This window comes from Lissotriton vulgaris, unplaced genomic scaffold (assembly GCF_964263255.1).
Source record: "Lissotriton vulgaris unplaced genomic scaffold, aLisVul1.2 SCAFFOLD_2701, whole genome shotgun sequence".
In the NCBI taxonomy this organism is placed as follows: Eukaryota; Metazoa; Chordata; class Amphibia; order Caudata; family Salamandridae; genus Lissotriton; species Lissotriton vulgaris.
Genome location: NW_028247275.1, coordinates 46,903 through 56,222, shown reverse-complemented (window position 1 = coordinate 56,222; position 9,320 = coordinate 46,903). Strand labels below are relative to the sequence as shown.

At 48.6% G+C, this 9,320-nt stretch overlaps 1 long non-coding RNA gene across 1 annotated transcript; it reads left to right on the top strand.

The window, feature by feature from the left end:
• The first annotated feature begins 480 nt into the window (after nt 1-480).
• On the top strand, nt 481-1,489 carry LOC147665195 (uncharacterized). The gene is made up of 6 exons (XR_015305020.1): nt 481-543; nt 649-709; nt 817-868; nt 958-984; nt 1,078-1,136; nt 1,321-1,489. It is a non-coding gene; the product is annotated as an uncharacterized LOC147665195 (long non-coding RNA).
• Nucleotides 1,490-9,320: the final 7,831 nt, after the last annotated feature.

Here is a 9,320-nt window from a genome sequence, read left to right as displayed (position 1 = left end):
CACTACATATATAAGGTGTATATGTATGTATATATATATATTTGTTATATATATTTTTTTGATCATATATTATTGTGTGATTTTTACAGTTTGTTTTGAGGTCATCCCACAAATTGACTATTGTGTATTTTTACAATGTCTATTCATGCTTGATGTTTGAAATATATGAGAAGGTTCTTTTTTACATCTAAAATGTTTTAGGCATTTAAAATGGCATTTTTGTTTAAGTTCACGACACAAGACTGTAATATGGTCTCATGCGTTGGCATGTAAACTTGTCGATTGGGTCAGTCCTCGGTTTGTTTCTTAGTTCGCGTGAAACCGCCGCCATAGGAGTAGAATGCCTATTTGTTCACAGCGGGAGTCCTTTGTTTATGTTACTCGTTACACCGATACCGTCATAGTTGACAGTGTAATCTCTGGAAGTCCGTTGTTGCTGTCGATGTAGCAAACTTGCCAGCAAATAGAGTATGCTGGGAACACGGAAGTGAGTCATACTATTAGGAGTCGAGTTCTTGTCGGGTCGATGAATATTCAATTCTGGTAAGCGTCTTTTTTCACGTTTTATACCTTGTTGTGTCTTTTCATGTACACAACTCGACCGGCATTTAGGGTTCATTTTACAGCGTTCGTTACTTCTTTGCCTAGGTTGTTATCCCAGGACGAGCTTTCGACTGCACGGCTGAGTCGCTTGTTTAAAAACGCCGAGGTGAGCTGTGTGTTTTCATTTTTGGCCATCTGACTTTCTTGTTTATGTAGTGCTTTAGAAATAGTGTGTTTAAGAACGGACATCATTATCTCCTCATTTTCACACAGGCAGTTGAAAATGCATGGTTGAACGATTTGTACACGACCCCAGATATTTAAGGTGAGAACTGTGCTCAGTCTTGAATTTGCAGTTAAGACTTGAGATATCCATTAGTTTAGAATATTCATGTTCGCTTCTGGTTTTTTTAGGCTTATTCTCTGCTAATCATTTATTTGGTAAGTCTATTTCATATGGCTTGCATGTACAGCTAGAGCACTTGTTTCGCACAGTTATTTCTGTATTATGGATTTACTTATATTTACATCTAGGTTACAGGCAACTGATTGAACTACATTTTTTACGCCATAACGATATTCTCTTGGAATAGGTGAGAGTCACCTTTATTATTGTTTTGATTCAGGTTTTGTGTCGGTGTGATTGATCTCGGAGTGTGAAGTTTTGTCGGGTCGCTTTACCATCTTGTATTTCACAGATCCTATATAGGTAGCATATCTCATGCTTCAAAATTAGCAGGTACTGGCATCGTATAATTTGTTTCCTTTGCTTTTCAGGAACCCCTGACGAAGGGACTTCGAGTCCCGAAATGCATTGGGTGTTATATAAAAAATGTGGTGTTTTATGTTGTGTATCTAATTTGAAAAAATACAAATGTTCATTTTTTGTGTAAAATGATGTATGTTTATTGAATGAGAATTTTCTGCTTATAAAGCACATGATGAATATGTAATAAATATTCAATACTGAGTATACACACTCTTGTTGCTGCGTGCTGAAGTCCTTTCAGCCATTCATTTGGGGTCAGGCTTTATTCATACACTACGCGTTGTTGCCACATGTCGATTACATTGTTCCCATCCGCCTAGAATAGGATTTTGCCCCGAACGAACATTACGTTTACTAGAGGCGTTATTATAGAATAATCTCTGGTGTCAAACGTAATTTTTGCAAAATAAAATTCCTGTGATCACTTCAAATTTCATCAGCATAAAGTAAGTGATGCCAGGGGCCCTGTAATTTTGGTGGAATTTCGAGTAATTACACTAACTCATGGAGACTCCATCTGTTAAGACTTGTCCTTGTTTTGTCCAGTAAGAAACATGGTGGAAGGAAGATGTTGCATTTTGTCCAAGCTCCTGTTTCTGCTTAGATTTTCCTGGCTCTACTTACTTACTTCAGCCATAGTAGAGCTCTGTGGTATCTGTTCTTTCCTAATTATCCGTAATATGTAGGAGAAGGAGTTTGAGGTCACAGGGTAGAGACCGCCCCAGGACAATACAAAGACAAGCCATAACCTCAGCCCAAAATGGGACCAAGACCAGGCAGCTCCTTGTTATGAGAAGTAAGTCCCTGTGGGATGCGGAACAGTGTAGACACAGTGAAGAGGTAATCACTCCCATTCCCAATAGCCTGACGTGTGAGAGGTAGACCCTATGTAAATATTTGAATTGTATTAGTCTGTATTGGGCGGTGATGGTCGAGTCTCTCAGTGAGCTTAGGGCTTCTCGCCAGTAATTGATGTCCTGGGTCTTTTACCCACGCCTCATACAATGTGTGAAATGTGTCAGGGGTATGTATGACCAATGACTTCTTTATGATTGATAATACATGCCTTATAGGTGGGGTTAGTAGTACTTGAGCTTCCAGAAGGCGGAATTCTTGCAGCTCCATTTGACCAGAAACATGGAGCCTGAGTGCGTGTCTGATCTGAAGGAAGTGATAGAACTTGGTTTTGTGGTACTCATATTCCTCAGGTAGCTCTGAAAAGGATCTGATGGTATTCCCCATCATCATGTCCCCCAGAGTGGAGATACTGATGCAATCACACTTGTCAAAATCCTCCAAAGCAGTCACCTGCAGGATCCAGCTCCTAGTCCACAGCAGTGTTTCTCACGTCAGCTGTCTAATCAAACCCTCCGCCTGAAGAGTATTGCGTCACAACTGAAATACTCATTTTGTTATCAGGGGAGTAAGGAGGAGACTGAACCTCCACATGAGCCATGTGTGATTGTGGTTCCCTGCATCAACCAGTGCTCTGAAGAAAAGTCAGGTGAATTTGCACCCCCAAGCCATAACTCTTGAATACCACCATCAGGTCTGATGCCCTGTAGAGGGAAAGAATATTAGCCATAGCAATGCCACTATCAAAGGCGGTTTTAAAACATGTGTTGCATGTTCTTCTGGGTGGCCAATTGTTCTACAAGAAGTGACGCAACACTGTGTTGAGAAGGGGCAACAAAAAATCGAGGGATGGGGTAAGGGACGTTTTGGAGTTGATACATTAGGCAAGGGAAGACTTCTGCAGATCTGTTCATTAGGGAACAACGAAGCACAGACCAGAAGTGTAGAACAGAAGTCAATGTCTTTTGCAATCTGCTGAGATGGGGAGCAGATTTTCTTACCAGACCCTTTGACTATCGTCTATAACATAGAACCCCAGACATCAGAATCAAGTCAGACCTATTTTCAGGTCTCTGGCCGGGGATAAAGACTATATCTGCTTCCCAGGAGATACAGTAAGGATTTTATCATGTTGATGCGCAGGCTGGAGTGGTTCCCAAAGACCCAAAGATCTGGAGGGTCATCAGGCCTGACTATTGTGTGTCCACCAGGAAGCTGCGAACATTGTCTGTGCATAATGCTAGCTCTTCTGACACACCTGGGCTCCACTAAAATATTCGGACTAGCATATCAATCCTTAGCCATTCGATAGGGGCTTGATAACAAGTGCAAAAAGCAGGGCTGACAGGTGACATCCATGTTGCATGCCCTGACGGATCGGAAGGGTAGGGTAGACTGAGCCTTGGGCGTAGATCATAAAGTCGCCTTAAAGCAGTTTGATGAAGCCTATGTATTGGGAAACAAAGTTCATTTTAGTAAGGCATGCAAATGGGTACATCCAGTCTACAGAGTGAAATGCTTTGAGAAAAGTTACAAGGAGTAGCGCCTTCTATCCAGGTAGGCTGGAAGGCAGTGCCAGAGAATTCTGTACAAGTCTCATGTCTCAGCCTTGCATGAAACTGAACTGGTCCTAGTGGACCAGAGTGCACACAGCTTTTAGCAGTGGGTTAGCCTAAGCTTTTGCCCATATTTTCACTTCCATGTTGAGAGGGAAATTGAGTGGTATGAGGAACTACGGGTGATGGGTAGGTTGAGTTTAGGAATCATGGCTATGTCTGCTAGTCAGATGTCCATTGTAAGTGTGTGCAGTTGAGGGCAGCAGGGAATGTGTTCATCATTGTCTGTCCCCGTCGGTGGGGAAACTATGAGTTGGAAAATTCTAGGTACCTGTTGAGGACCATTATTTTACTCAACTGGAGTTGGGTGATGGTTCTCATGTTGGTAATACCTAGCATTAGAGAAGCGCTGGGATTAGTCTGAGTGGGCCGGTTTGACACTTAGCCAGGCCCTCGGAGCATGTGCCTGTTCCACACCCGGCTGTGCAGACAAGCTCGGGTGGAGATATCTTAAGTGCTCATGTCGGTTTGGCCATCCTAAGACGGCCAGTCAAACGGACATGCGAACTTGCAACAGTGCCCACTACTCCTCTTCCCTGCTGCAGCTGCTGTCCATTATGATGGACCGGCCCACCCCACCCTTGATTCGGTTCAGCTAAGAAAAATAAAATGATAATAACCTGTTATATTTCCTTTTTATTTTTCATGTTTTCACTGGTGAGAGAGCAGTGGGGTGACACTCCTCCGCCTTAACGGAGGAGCTGACGCTGATCTATCAAGTACCCTTTGGAAGAGCTCAATCATTAATGTTATTCTAACCAGCTTACCTTTTGAGATGCTAATTTATATTAGTGCTAATATGTTGAACGCCCCTAATTTCAATCAGAATACTGAATGCAATGGCAGCGTGGTCTGACCACGGTAATTCAACAGGGTTTTCACCATAAATTGGATTAAAGTGAAAAAAATACCAGATATAGAAGATGTCCAGCCATGTGTGTTGATTTAGGATTCATTAGTTCCAGGCTCAACACCTTTATTTTGATTTCGGAACTGCTTGGCTTCTGCTTCAATCAATCAATCAATCAATCAAGGCATTTATAGAGCCCACTACTTACCCGGAGGGTCTCAAGGCGCTTGGGGGGGGGGGGGGGATGCCGCTACTGCTCGAACATCCAGGTCTTGAGTTTCTTCCTGAAGGAAAGGTGGTCTTGGGTCAGGCGAAGGTCGGGAGGGAGGGTGTTCCAGGTCTTGGCGGCCAGGTAGGAGAAGGACCTTCCTCCTGTTGTCTCTCTTCGGATGCGGGGGACGGCGGCGAGGGCGTGGTTGGTCGATCGGAGGTGGCGTTTGGGAGCGTAGAAGTTGAGGCGGTTGTTGAGGTAGCTCGGGCCTTGGTCGTGTAGGGCTTTGTGTGCGTGGGTGAGGAGACGGAAGGTGATTCTCTTGTTGACGGGTAGCCAGTGCAGGTCTCTCAGATGTCCAGAGATGTGGCTGCTCCGGGGGATGTCGAGGATGAGTCTGGATGAGGCGTTCTAGATCCGCTGGAGTCTCTTCTGGAGCTTGGCGGTGGTTCCGGCGTAGAGGGCGTTGCCGTAGTCCAGTCGGCTGGTGACAAGGGCCTGGGTGACCGTCTTCCTGGTCTCGGGGGGGATCCACCGGAAGATCTTCCGTAGCATGCGCAGAATGTTGAAGCAAGACGAGGAGACGACGTTGACTTGTCTGGTCATGGAGAGGGAGGAGTCCAGGATGAAGCCCAGGTTGCGTGCATGGTCTGTCGGTTTGGGTGCGGTGCCCAGGGCGGGGGGCCACCAGGAGTCGTCCCAGGCGGAGGGCGAGGAGCCCAGGATGAGGACTTCCGTCTTGTCTGAGTTCAGTTTCAGGCGGCTGGTCTTCATCCACTCGGCTACGTCTTTCATCCCTTCGTGGAGGTAGGTTCTGGCGGTGGCGGGGTCGTTGGTCAGGGAGAGGATCAGCTGGGTGTCGTCGGCGTAGGAGATGATGTTGAGGTTGTGTTGGCGTGCGATGGCCGCAAGGGGGCTCATGTAGACGTTGAAGAGGGTGGGGCTGAGCGAGGAGCCCTGAGGAACGCCGCAGATGACTTCCGTGGCTGCAGATCTGAACGGTGGTAGGCGGACTCTCTGTGTCCTTCCAGCGAGGAAGGAGATGATCCACTCCAGTGCCTTCTCCTGGATTCCGGTGTTGCTGAGGCGTTGCACTAGGGTGCGGTGGCAGACAGTGTCGAACGCCGCGGAGAGGTCTAGGAGGATGAGGGCCGCTGTTTCACCGTTGTCCAGCAGGGCTCGGATGTCATCGGTGGCAGCGATGAGGGCGGTCTCTGTGCTGTGGTTGGCTCGGAAGCCAGACTGCGAGGGGTCGAGGGATCCATTCGTCTCGAGGAAGGCGGCCAGCTACTTGTTGACGGTCTTCTCGATGACTTTGGCTGGGAACGGGAGGAGCGAGATGGGGCGGTAATTCTTGAGTTCGGTGGGGTCCGCTGTTGGTTTCTTTAGTAGAGCGCTGAGTTCGGCGTGCTTCCAGCTCTCAGGGAAGGTGGCGGTGTCGAAGGAGTTGTTGATGATGTCCCGCAGGTGGGGTGCGATGACAGCGTCGGCCTTGTTGAAGACGTGGTGGGGGCACGGGTCGGTCGGGGATCCGGAGTGGATAGAGTTCATCGTGCGGATGGTGTCTTCTGTGTTGATCTGGGTCCAGGCGCTGAGGGTGGTAGTGGGGGGCATTGGTGCGGTCGTTGGGAGCGTTGTTTGTGGGCTGAAGCTGTTGTGTATGTCCGCGATCTTGTTGTGGAAGTAGGAGGCGAGGGAGTTGCAGAGGTCTTGCGACGGGGTGATGTCGTTGTTTCCGGCGTTGGGGTTGGAGAGCTCTTTCACAATGTTGAAAAGTTCCTTGCAGTTGTGTGCGTTGTTGTCCAGCCGGTCCTTGAATGCTGTTTTCTTGGTGGCGCGGATCAGTTGATGGTGCTTCCGGGTGGCGAGCTTGAGGGTGGTCATGTTGTCCGGTGTTGGCTCCCTTCTCCAGGCTTTCTCGAGGGCTCGGCAGTTCTTCTTGGAGCTCTTGAGTTCGTCGGTGAACCATGGGGCCTTCTTGCTGCCGGGTCTGCTAGGCGGGGTCCTCAGTGGGGCGAGGACGTCTGCGCAGTTGCTGATCCACTTTGTGAGGTTGTCGGCGGCCTGGCTGGGGTTCGCTGAGCTGGCGGGAGGGTGCTGGCTCAGGGAAGCGGCGAGCTGGTCTGCTGTGATCTTGTTCCAATTTCTTCGAGCAACCTGTTGCTGTTGGTGGTGGATCGTGGATCTTTTGAAAGTGAAGTGGACGCAGCTGTGGTCCGTCCAGTGGAGTCCGGCGGCGTGGCTGAGGATGATGTCCTTGCTGGATGAGAAGACAGCGTTGAGTGTGTGTCCGGCGAGGTGGGTTGGGGTGGTCACCAGCTGCTTGAGTCCGAGGTTGGCGAGGTTGTCAAGCAGGGTGGTGGTGTTGTGTTGCTTGATCAAACCATAATATAAACACCCAGAACAATTCTTGTTTCCCTGGGCTATGGAGTTGGATATACTGGACTTATAAAATGAAAAAGATGTTCCCGGCAGGTGAGCATTAGCGATTCGGAAAATGCGAGAAACCACGGATTCTGCGAAAGAAATTGCGAATTCGCTATAGAATCGCAATCGGTATTCAAGAAAAATCGCAATTAGCGAAAAAAAACAAAATCGCTATTTGCACCGCGCAAAATAAGGACAACTCAAAGCAGGTGGTAACCATGAAAGCCATGGAAAAAAAACTTTCAAAAAACCGTTGTCCTATCACCAACAGGTACTGGCCTGACCAATCACACATAAGGACCATCATCAGCAGCAGCATTAGGAGTCCCACAATGCCAGGAATGTACATGGTGGTGAGGCGTCGCAGGCTAGAGCGATTAGCACGGAGGAGACGCAGGATCCAGGACAGGATATTCCGCCAGCGGGTCACCTTGCTGGGCTAAACCAGAGAGCAGATATATGCTAAATACAGGCTGAATGGGGAAATGATAATGCAGCTAATACAGGACCTTGACCCCCTGATGCAGCACCCAACAAGCCGTACCAATGCTGTGCCTACACATGTGCAGGTATTGTGTAGCCTGCACCTCCTGGCCTCCGGGAGTTTCCAGGGGATAGTAGCGGCTGCTGGGGGGATATCCCAGCCCACCATGTCACGCTGCCTCCACACTTTTGTTGACGCCATGCTCACCCAGCTACACCGTCACATCAAATTCCCCGCCAGCCAACAGGAATTGGACATGACCAAGCTACAATTCTACAATGTAGCCCATTTTCCACATGTGCTCGGATGTATAGACTGTACCCACGTCGCCATCTGCCCACCAGCTGGCATGGAGTATATGTTCCGCAATAGAAAGTCCTACCACTCCCTCAACATCCAGATGGTCTGCAATGCTAAGACATACATCACTGACATTGTCGCACAGTACCCAGGGAGTACCCATGACTCCTTCATTTTCCGGCACAGCGGCCTCCACACACGACTGGTCAGGGGAGAGTTTGGGGAAGGACACCTACTTGGTAAGTACACTTTGTTGTAAATGTCACATTGCTAAGATGTAACAGCGCAGCACAGGCAATCACCATCTGCTCCTCTCATTCAGGTGACAGTGGCTACGCCCTCCGTGAATACCTCCTGACCCCATACCTCAACCCTGCAACACCCCAGCAACGGCGCTACAATATTGCACACATACGGACAAGGAATTGCATAGAAAGGACATTTGGCCTGCTCAAGAGCAGGTTCCGCATACTGCGCAAGACAGGTGGGGCCATGTATTACAGTCCAGAAAAGTGCTGCCGCATTGTGGCTGTCTGCGCAATACTACATAACATTGCAACCAAGCGCCGGATACCTGTTGACATCTCTGGCAGTGAATCTGAGGGGGACAACCGGCCACCTGCACAAGCGCGCCATGCACATGGGGAGAACCCAGCAGAAGGGCACAGACGTCGCAACCACATCACAGTGAACAGTTTCTAGTACAACCACTTCCATCACCCCACAAATCAACAATGCATGCAAAATGTAATGATGACACAACGCTAATGTGTGTAGCAAAAGAAATGTATTTGTTAAATTCACAAAAATAAAAATAAGGTTCCTGTCCAAATAAGTCCAACAAACAGTATTACGCCATACTGCTGTGCATCAGTACATGGCAGGCTTAACCTCAGCCTGTGCCATAGATAAACTGCAGTTCTCTAGGAGTGCCTAGTGCGCGTTCCGCCATAGCGCCTCTGAGGGGCATCCTCCTCCGGGGCTTCAGGCAATGGGGGGGGCATGGTGCTGCTGGTGTGTGGTGGGGCCTGTGAGGCAGATTGAGAGCTGACGCTGGACGCCCCCTCACTCGCATCATCACCCCCCACAACAGATGGAATAGCTGGAGTGTGAAGAGCAATGACTGCCGTGGTGAGGGTCTCCAGCACCCTTGTCATGTCCTCGCTGCACTGAATGATTTGGTGCTGGTGGGTCAGGGCGCGCCGCGCCAACAGAGATGCAGCATTCGCTGACACATGTGTGAAATACAATGTCATCAGGACCGA